At 37.4% G+C, this 11,414-nt stretch overlaps 1 long non-coding RNA gene across 1 annotated transcript in view; it reads right to left on the bottom strand.

The window, feature by feature from the left end:
• The window catches only part of LOC115070263, an 11,001-nt gene extending 1,715 nt beyond the window's left edge, over positions 1-9,286 (bottom strand). The window contains exons 1-2 of the long non-coding RNA XR_003849448.1: positions 9,190-9,286; positions 7,254-7,409 (exon numbers count right to left, since the gene is read on the bottom strand). This is a non-coding gene — a long non-coding RNA (uncharacterized LOC115070263). The remainder of the gene's footprint in view (positions 1-7,253; positions 7,410-9,189) is intronic.
• Positions 9,287-11,414: the final 2,128 nt, after the last annotated feature.

Genomic DNA, 11,414 nt, shown 5'->3' with positions numbered 1-11,414 from the left:
CCCATGTGTAGAGCTTAAGTAAAATTCGTTGTTTGCCTATAGCTACGGTCACTTTAACTGGAAAAATCTTACAAGTAAATGACTTTAACTGTTTCTCAAGGACAAACAAGAAAATAATATAATTAGAAAGTTAAAGTAGTTCTTTGTAAACATCTTACCAACAGCTTTTCTCTTTCATTTGTAGTCAGTGTTTCAAGGTTCAAATTTGGATTCCTGTTCCATGTATGTAACATGGCTGTGAATGTTAGCCCATAAAATCTATTTGTATGTGAGTTCATTGCAAAGTGCCATTCTAATAGTACAAAGTATCAAGCTTCTGTAACCAATTCCTTTATTATCTGGTAGATGGAACTTTCCATAGCTATGGGGACAAGGATCCACACCACAAGTTTTTCTTTAAATAAATAAATTGGTATAAACACAAGACCTGATTAAACCATTGAAAATTAACATATTTAATATTTCTTCTGGGTATTCCAGGGGCAGGGGCACTGTTAGAAACTCTTAATCCAAGTCCCTGAAGAGGAATATGACATTACTGGAGTCTCTGTAATTATGCCAAAGGATCAAGACCCAGAAAATGTTCATATTCCATCTTTACACTGCTTTCTGGGCTTTGCCCTCATTGCTTGTAATTGTACGTCATAGGATTTAAGGAGCCTCTACATATGTGTAGGAATCCGTTTATGCAAACAAAACACCTCTTAGGGTACTAGATGATTTACTAAGTAATCATCCTAATTAGGTTTTGGGGCGAATTGCTGGTCATTAAAAGAATTCTTTTACTGATTTAGGATTCATGGGAATACTTTGTTGTTAGGAGATGTAATAAAAAGACACCGTATTTCTCCATTTTATGTAGCTGGACCTGTTATCACATAAAGATGTAGACTTTTCAGTGATATATGCCTCATTGACTTGAGTAATATACTACTTGTCCCGTTAAAAACATCACATTGTTCCTAGGCAGAACAGGAAAAATGGCCTTGGCTACACTCCATTTTTCAGGATAATTTTCTTCAAAGAAGACTGATTTCAGATGGCCTTGAAAGTTCCTTTGAAAGTGCTTCCTGGCTGCTCTCCTTAATGTTGGTGGAAATTATGTTTAGACTAGGGCTGACACTTCTGCACACTGTCCACAGGCTGCTACCATCTGAAAATGTGTTCCAGGCCCATGTCTTTGAGATTCAATGTTTATTATGCTTTAAATGGCTCAAGCAAATTTTCTTTGTCATTTAATGACTATCAGAAGATAATCTGAAGACAAAACAATAAATAAAAAGCAGGTTAATTTGAATTTTTCCATGGTGAGTTAATTCTTGAATTCTTTGCTTTAAAGAATATTTATTTACCTTTATTTTATGTGTATGAGTGTTTTGCCTGTGTGTATGTAAGGGCACCCATGTTGTGAAATTCCATGGAAGCCAGAAGAAGGTGTCAGAGTTCCTGGAACTGGAGTTATGGATGGTTGTTAACCACCATGTGATTGCTAGGAACTGAACCCAGGTCCTCTGCATGAGCAGCCAGTGTTCTTAAACATTGAGACATTTCTCCAGTCCTTTAAATTATTTTGTAAAAAATGGAATTGTGGGGATTTCATGCAACATATTTTTATAATATTTAAATCACTGCATCCCTCTTACAGGCCCTCAGCTGGATTTCATGTACTCTGTCATATATGTTAAGGCCTATAGAACCAAATTTGTATCCTCAAATGTCCTTCTGCATGTGTCTATCCATAGGAGCCTGGTTAACCTACCTAATGTAACAACCTTGAAGAAAACCAACCCTCCCTCTCCCAGCAGTTATTGGTTGAAAATAGTTTCTCAGTGATGGTTGGAGCTTCTTCCCCACTTCCCCACTTCTATGCTGACTTTTTGTCTGTACTGAGCTTGCATGGATCTTGTGCATGCTGTTACCATTGCTATAAATTCATATGAGTAACTTCCTAGCTGCCTGGAACACTCTGTTTTCTTGTGGTCATCCACCACCTCTGGTTCTTACAATCTTTCCATCCTCTCTTCTACAATGGTCCCTGGGCCTTGGGAGGCAGAAGTTTGATATCAGGGTTAAGCACTCTGTAATCTCTTATTCTCTGCATTTTGACCAGTTGTGAGTTTCTGGGTTAATTACCATCTGTTACATGAGGATGTTTTGTTGGTGAGAGTTGAGTGATGCATTAATATTCCTTCTTTCCCCTGTTCCCCTATGTTCTCTGAGCCTTAGATACAGAGGTTGCAGTGTAGATGTAGATTCACCTCATAGACACTTATTCTCTGAGTTTGACTGGTTGTGGAACTCTGTAATAGTCTCCATCTGTGGTAAAAAGAAGCTTCCTTCATGAATGGTGAGAGGTACATTTGTCTGTAAATATAAGGATACATACAAAGTCTATGGATGTGACAAAAGATTTTTCTCTAGGAACTATGACATTTCTAGCTGTGTGTATTTGGTTATGTTTACAGTACCACACGTGAGGTGTCTCCTATTGAGTGGGTCTTAAGTCCTATTAGATAATTGTTGATTACCCCCAAGATAAAATGTCACTATTGCACCAAAAGAGATAATTTGCTAGAGGTCATTATTATGTTTCATAGACTTAAAACAGGATAGAAGTTTTTTCCTCCTTGGCAGTTTACATAATATCTTTTGATACTGTAGGAGCTAGTCTTCAGGGAGGAGACTTCCAGAACTGTTTTATCTCCATTGCTCCAAGTCCTGTGTCTGAATTATGACCTGTCTTCAGCAATTATGAACTGTCTTCAAGTTCTGGAAGACAACCAAGGGCTGTGGCAATATCTTGTGTTGTTTTGGGTGTCTGTAGGGCTACCCTGACCAACAACTTGAAGGGAGGTTTCCCCTACCAGGCACTGTTTTTTGTTTGCTTTTTGTTTTGTTGTTGTTCTATACCTTCAGCTATACACACTCATGTATATATACAATGTGTGTGCATTGTTCAGTAGGGTTTTGATCTAATACATTTCCCTCTGGCTTTTCTCACCACCTAAGCATTATTTACCTATACCCTTTTCCCCGTATATCCCTCTATTTGCTCCCCAGTTAAAGTATCCCCTGCTTTACCCATTTCCGCCTTGATAACACCTGCCTAATATTAGACCCCCTAACTTGAATTCCTTTTTCCTTTTACCCCACTTCCCAAGGTTACATTCCATTTTCCTGGCTCTTGTAGTTACATCAGGATATATATTCACACCTAAGGGTTTGGAGCTAAGATCCATGAATGAGAGAAAACATACATTGCTTATTTTTCTGAGTTTGTGTTACTTTAGATAGTATAACAGTTTCTAGTTCCATCCATTTACCTACAAATTTCATGATTTCATTTTTCTTCACCACTGAAATGCACCACATTTTCACTATCCATTTGCCATTTAGGTTGTTTCCATTTCTTAGATATCATGAAAAAAGCAACAACAAACGTGTCTTAGCAAATATTTCTGCAGCAGGATGCTGAGTCCTTTGGGTATATGACAAGGAGTTGTCTAACTGGATCATATGGTAGATTCATTTCTAGTTTGTTGAGAGTTCTCCACAGTGATTTCCACAGTGATTCCACCAGTAGTGAATGAGTGTTCCCCTTTCCCCACATCCTCATCAGCATTTGGTGTCATCTGTTTTCCTGATCTTAGCCATTCTGACTGGGGTAAGATGAAATAAAATGGTTTTGATTTGCATTTCTGTAATTATTAAGGATGTTGAACATCTTTTAAAGTATTTCTTGGCCATTTTAATTTTTTTTAGAGCTCTCTGTTTGGATCCATAATTCACTTTTTAATTGGATCATTTGTGTTCTTGATTATTTTTTGAGTTCTTTGTATATTCTGGGTATTAATCCTTTGTCAGATGTATAGCTGGTGAAGATTTTCTACCACTCTGTGGGCTTCCTCTTCACTCAATTGGTTGTTTCCCTTGTTGTGCAGAAATTTTTTCAGTTTAATGAGGTGCATTTGTCAATTGTTAATCTTAATTCCTGAAGCCCAACTTAGAAAGTCCCTTCCTGCACCTATACATTGTTGGGTACTGCCTATATTTTCTTCTAACAGTTTTAGCATTTCAGGTTTTACATTGAGGTTGATTGATACATTTTGAGTTGAATTTTGTGCAGAGTGATAGATATAGGCCTAATTTCATTCTACATGTGCAGATCCAGTTTTTCAAGCACAATTTATTGAAGATGCTTTCTTTTTCCCAGTGTGTATTCTTGGCACTTTGCCAAATATCAGGTCACTGGAATTGCATGCACTCATGTTTGGGTCTTCTGATCTATTCCACTGATGGCTGTTTTTGTGCCGATATCATGCTGTTTTTATGATAATATCTCTGTAACATAGTTAGAAATCTGGTATGGTGATACCCCCAGCATTGCTCTTTGTGTTCAGAATTGCTTTGGCTATCAGGGGTCTATTGTGATTCCATATAAATTTTAGGATTTTTTTTCTATTTCTATGAAGAATGTCATGGGGATTTTGATTGGGATTACATTGAATCTATAAATTACTTTTGGTAGGATGGTCATTTTCACAATATTAATTCTATCAATCCATGAGCACAGGAAGTCTTTCCATTTCCTTGTGTCTTCCTCAATCTCTTTCTTCAAAGATTTAAAGTTTTCACCGTAGAGGTCTTTAATGTCTTTGATTATGTTTATTCCTAGATTTTTTTGAGGCTGTTATGAATGGGAATTTCCATGAACCCTTTTTCTGCTTCTTATTGGTATATAGAAAGGTTACTGAATATTGTAAATTGATTTTGTATGTTGCCACTTTGCTGAAAGTGTTGATCATTTCTAGAATTTTCCTGGTGAAAATTTTGGGATCTCTTATGTATAATATCATATCATCTACAAATAGGGACAGTTTGATCTTTTATTTTCCAATTAGGACCCATTTAATTCAGATGTTTCTCTGTTAGTAGGTGACTACCTACTATTACTGAGCTGGGGTTAATCTGTGTCTTGAAGTCCAATAGTACTCTTTTTATGAAATTCAGTGCACCAGAGTTTGGTGCATATATGTAATGTCTTCTTGCTCAGTTTTTCCCTTGATCAGAATGAAGTGACCTTCTTTAGCTGTTCTGACTAATTTTTGGTTTGTTTTGTCAGCTATTAGAATAATAATGCCTCCTTGTTTCTTAGTGCCATTTGCTTGGAATATTTTTCCATTCTTTCACCCTAAGGTGGTACCTGTCCTCAAAGATGATGAGCTTCATGTAGACAACAAAAGATGGATTGTGTTTCTTATCCATTCAACTAGCTTGTGTCTTTTGACTGGAAGTTAAGGCCATTGATATTTAAAGGTTATTATTGAATGATATATATTGGTTTCTGTCATTTTTTTTCTGTTCTTAGTCCTATTTCCATTTGTTTACTTTCTGTGCCTTTTGGGTATGGTCATTCCTTTCTTCAGTCCTTTGGATTGCTTTGAGTATTCACTATAGGGCTAATTTGAAGGTTATGAGTTCTTTCAGCTATTTGTATCATGGAAGATTTTTCTTTCTCTTTCAACTATGGCAGACATTTTTGCTGGGTAAAGTATTCTGGGTTGGTATATATGATAATTTAGAACTTGAAATATTTTTAAATATATATATTTAAACATTTTATTTATTATTTTTATGTGTATGAGTATATTGCCTGCATGTATACAAGTGCCCCTATGTTGTGCAATGCCCTCAGAAGAGGGTGTTGGATCCCTTGGAACTGGAGTTACAGACAGTTGTTACCTGTCATATAGGTTCTGGGAATCGAACCCAGGTCCTCTACAAGAGCAGTCAGTACTCTTAATGCCTGAGCCATCTCTCCAGCCCCAGAACTTGGAATATTTTATTCCATGCTCTTTGGCTTTTATCATGTGCTTTGGAAAGTCAGCTGTAATTATGATGTGTTCTCCTTCATAAGTAATATGTTGCTTTTCTCTAGAAGATTTCAGTACCCTCTCTTTATTCTGTACATTTAGTGTTTTTACTATGATATGTTATGTGGAGTTTCTGTTCTGGTCCTGTTTGCTCAGTGTTCTGTCTGCTTCTTGTATCTGTATGAGTATTGCCTTTCCTTAATTTAATGAAGTTTTCTTCTATAATTTTGTTGAAGATATGATCAATGCCATTGATCTGAGACTCTTCTCATTCTTTTATGTCTATGATATGTAGATTCGGTCTTTTCATGTTGCCCCACAGCTCCTGAATATTTCATTACTGTGTTTTTAATTTTTTTATATTCTTTGCTTGAGTGATTCAATTTTTCAACTTTATCATCCCGTTTTTATATTCTTTTTTTAATTGAGAAATTCTGTTGGTGAGGCTTTCTCCTGCCATTTCAAATTGTATTATTGAGTTTTCAATTCCATCTTCATTTCAGCTTGAGTTTTTTTCCCTTATTTCTATCTCTTTTGTGAATTCACTTTCAAATCCTAAATTGCCCTTATCACTTCATTCAGCTGTATATTTGTACTTTCTTGAGCTCAGTTTATTCCTCTCTTCTTTGAGTTCTTTGAGTTGTGTGTTCTTTAAAATCCTTGCCTTTTGTCCCAGCACTTGGGAGACAGAAGCAAAGGGATCTTTATGAGATTGAGGTCATCCTGGTATACATAGCAAATTCTAGGCCAGCTGGGGTTATAGAGAAACCCTGTCTCAAGAAGACTGAAAAAAAAAGCTTGAATTCTATGATCACACTTTTAAGTTATATGTCCTGGGGTTTTCATTGTAGAACACTTCTTTAGGAATGGTAAGATTTATCTTGTTTTCTTTTCATATTATTTGTGTTTTTATGTTATGACCTGGGCATATGTACTTCTTTTCTTGATTTTGTTTGATATGAAATTCTAGCCTGTCTGTGTTGAGTTTACGTTTGATTTTGTTTTTATTGTTGATGTGGCTTGATTGTGTTTTGGTCAGTTATAAATAGTTAGTTGATCTGTGCTTCAGGTTCTCACTTTTGATTTTTTTATGGAGGAATGTGATGGTTGTAGGCAGGGTAGCCCTATAGCTCTCCAGCAGTGTGAACGAGCATAATCCTGAAGCAGGAAGATGGTGGCCAAGTGTGTGGGTCCTAACTAGTTCGGTAGTGTAGATGTGAGCCTTGGAATAGGGGAAACAGGGCTGGCCCCTAAGCAGGGGGATGATGACCCAGTGGGCAGAATCTGACTAACTTACCAGGCTAATTGGGAACTCTCTGGCAGCACAAAGGCACCTAGACCCAAGATCCCTTAAGTTCTTCTTTAGTTTTCTCTACTTACAATTTTTTCCTCTAGACTAGATGAAGTAAAAGCTTTCCAATTTGCCAGTGATGAAAACCCAGGTCCGTCATGGGTCTTCATGCTGATGGTAGCTCTTGAGCTGCTCTCTAGACTTCATTCTCTTCATAGCTTCTTAATGAAATCATTCCTGGTATCCTACAATGAAATGACCATTCTGACAAATGAAGCTTTGTCACTGTTTCCGGGTTGATCTATTAGAGACTTGCATACATAAAGAGAACTCTACAAATAACATCTTAGCAAAGCATTCACCTTACTTTGCTATGAAGCCAAAAGTGAATGCTCCTATCACTATGTTTCACTTCTCTGTGCTCTTTAAGTACAGATATTCTGTCTTCAGCTGCAAGCATGGTTCTCGGTGGAATACTGGCTGCTACTTTTATTCTAATGGCAAACGCTATCCCTGCTGGTAATTGTTGAATAGCTGCTACTAGACACTGGTTTAAGCAGTGAGAAACATGTGAACATTAGAGAACATGCATTGTATTCAGAATAATGTAGATACTTTGCTTAAATATGTTCCTTCTCATCCATACCTTCTAATTTTCTTCACATAAGAAATATAAATAAGAATATACACAAAACCTTTATCCAAACCCTCTAAATGAGAACTTTCCTGTATATCTCAATTGTAGAATGAAGCTTTTTGTTTTAAAGTTAAGACAGAGTAAAGTTTTCATAGCCAATAATCTAGTAGCTTAAAGGACAACACAGATGCTTTCCAAATTGTTTGCAGGACAAAAATAAACAACTCTTTTCTTTTTGTTGTGCTGTGGTGTTATCTGTAGTTTAACTGAAGTAGTACATGTCAGGCCTTCCTGGATCTCACCAGTTCAGTAAGCTCAGAGGAGTAACTGGAAAGAGAGGGATCAAAAGATGAATTTTATTTCACACAGGTGTGAAGGAGGTCACTTCCCCTTGGCAGAATTAATGGGAGTGTGAGAGGAACAAAAACGAGCCTCTTAGACCTCACTGCAGAAAATGTCATTGAACAATTGCACCAGCTGTTCTGCTTTGAAATCCATCACTGGATTTTAAAAGTAGTACTAAAGTCCCACTTTTTTATTGTTCCTAGCTAATAACTGAATGCCACAAGAATACAAAGTTCCATTTTGGGGAGCTAGAGAACTCCTGTGGTGGCCCAGGTCTAACTTTATGCCATCCGCTTTGAATTTGCTTAGAAATGCTCTACGTTCCTTTTTGCTTTTAATTTTGCTTTGTTTATAAGAATACAGTTTCATGTAGCCCAGCCCTTACTGTGTAACCGAGGGAGATCTTGTACTCCTGATGTTCCTGCTTCTACCTACCAAGTGCTGAGACACAGGCCTCCAGCACCATACCTACCTGGAAATGCTCTGTATTCTAAGACCTACTTTGCTCTCTCCCTCCCTGCCCTCTCTTAGTCCTCCCACCTCCTTGCTTTGTTCTTTTCTCCTTCTGTTCCTCCTGTCCTCCCTCTTGCTCTCCCTTCTTCCTTCTCAGGGCTCAGTCTGAGCAGTTTTGTTGCTTTCACTGTCCTCTGTCTCTGTCTCTGTCTCTGTCTCTCTCTCTTTCTTTTCCATTCTGGAGTTGCCCCAATAAATCTCTTTTATTTCTAATCCTGTCTTGTTTTCTGCTTCCCAGAGGACCTGGATGAATTGAAGGAACAAAGCCATAAGCTAGCCACTAACACCAAACCTAGACACATATGCAACAATTTGGGCAATGACGGAAATTGCTACATTTGCTCATATCAAAAGCTATTTCTCATGATGAAGAGCAAAACTGGATCTTTTAGGGAGTATTTCTCAAATTAAAACTGCTAACAAAATTTTCTAGTTCATTATTGACATACTTTTATGGAATACAATAAAAATTAATCACTAGGAAGGACATGAAATGCATCTATGATAAGAATAAATGGCTATAAAGTTACCTTGATAAATTATTCGGTTTGGGGAGTGCATAGTTGTTTCTCCTGTAGTTCTGGAAAACAGCACATGCAGCATTCAGTTTCTTTTTGCCAAGTTGGAGAGGAGAGAAGCCAGTGTGCGACTGCAGCTGGCAGTGGCTCAAACTCTGCTTTTAGTAATTCTCATGCTTTACCTAAAGGGAATAAAATCTTCTGGTCCTTTCTTTTTCTCAAATTTTTGTTAACACTTTGAAATTTATCCATGTTGCTGATCTATCTGTAGGTTATTTGTCAATTTTACATTATTTGTTAATCTATCCTTAGATTAACGACATTCAAGTTGTTTCATCTAAAAATATTAAGCCCGGAGTACCTTCAATAGGGAGGGATTTAATGCAAGGTACCAAAGGTTAATCCAGTTGTTTGAAGTACTTGAGAGTCTGTTGACTTTTGTAGGAATTTTGGGAGTACAGGAAGTACAGCCTAGTTATGGTCAGTGTCTCAGGCTCTTAGGATACTGAAGGGTGCTGCTTTTAGGAGAACTGTCAAAACCTTCATTTCTGTTCCTTATTAATGCTTTTTGCCTGTGAATAGCTACTGTTTTCTTGTTTTCATTTCTAAACTTCACAGAAGTGCTTCCTACTGTATCATGAAACCCATAAATCTGCTGATAAGACTTGTGGAAAATATAGTTCAGAAACAGATTCTAAATGCTTGCCTGTAGTTGGTCCTGTGGTAGACGGGTGACAGTATTCAGCCTGGTACTTGTTTACGTATCACATTTTGAGTTGCCTTGTACTGATGTTACATATATTTGGCTGACTCAAACAGTAGAAAAATTGAAAATTCAAACCACCAACTTTCTGTTTCTCAAGGCTGTGGGGTTTCCACACAACAAGGGGCTGGTTTGAGGAGGTCAGTAGATTGCTGCTGGCTGCATTGGAGGGAAACTGTCTACTGGGCTTCAGAAGGCTTTGATTACAGGGAAATATGTGATGTGTGGTTGACCAAAGGTATATTTCCTGGTCTTAGCAGATGCATTCAGAGTAGACACATCTTCAATTTCTAGCAATTTTAGTACCAGTGTGGGGCACTCTGACCCAGGATACCCCTTCCTTATCCTGATCCCATAAGTTCCTTCTCTGGAGTTGGAAGCCTGGTAAATTTTATGTTTGGTGAACCCTCAGACCTCAATGAAACCTCGGGTCAATACAGGAAATCTTACAAAACACACTCGTGCCTTATTTCTACATTTGCATTTGTTTTTGAAGTTTACCTAAATGCTAACCAAAATAGATACAAACATATAATTTTGGTCTTCCACCTCATGGTAACAAGAAGGGTAATAAGTGGAAACATACAGAGGCTTACTGACAGTTTTAAAGCACTGAAGTACCTTCAAAGGCAACTTGCGCCTGCAAAGACAGATACATCTTTTGCTTTCCCTAAGGTTGTATCATTATTCATAGTTGATTCTGAATTTGGAGGATGCTAGCATTTACATTTTGTCCTTCTTACTGGTTTTGTCTGTGTTTAAAAGTAGACAAATACGTATGTATTGTCATCGCCTCTACAAGTTGAATGGACCAAGTACTCTGAACCCATCTTATTTAAATGGGCAAAGCAAGAAATATAAGCAGGGAGGAAGAGAGGGGTGAATAAAAAAAGGTGATGCAAGAGGGAAGCAAAAAGAAAAAGGCATTAAATTATTTTCTTGCTGTGGAAAACAGCATGGGTACAAGACTGGTCAATGCTCACAATTTTCTTTTGGTTTCTAATGTCCATAGGAGTGCACTTTTTCCTCAGCACCCTGAAGAGTTCACGGCAGCCTAGTGCTTGGAACTTGGTTGTTAGTACAAGGTCAGTAGGTAATTTACAGTCCAGTCAGCTTGTTTTGAAACACCTGAACTTTGGTAGGCCTTGCCCTCTGTGTGTATTTTTTGTAAAGATGACACAGCTGGAAAATAGTTTTCTATCATATACAAATAGCCAGTGCTATTAGGCTGCCTGACAAAGTCTCTTCTTTTATCATTTTGGTGGATGACTCTATAAAAAAACAAGTTAAACCAAATCAAAAGTGATGCATCAGTGCATCTTGAATGTCTGAATGAATGTATTTCATGTGGCTTATTTTTCATCAGTAATAACAGAAACCAACCTGCTTATTGACTTTACAGTTTTTCACTACAAGTTTCAAGCAGAGTTTCCTGCATTCAGAAAAAAAATGGCAAGAGGAGAGTTGAATAATT

Source organism: Nannospalax galili, unplaced genomic scaffold (genome assembly GCF_000622305.1).
Source record: "Nannospalax galili isolate Female #2095 unplaced genomic scaffold, S.galili_v1.0 scaffold876, whole genome shotgun sequence".
NCBI lineage: Eukaryota > Metazoa > Chordata > Mammalia > Rodentia > Spalacidae > Nannospalax > Nannospalax galili.
The sequence above is the reverse complement of the archived record's forward strand: the minus strand, read 5'-3'. Positions and strand labels throughout refer to the sequence as shown.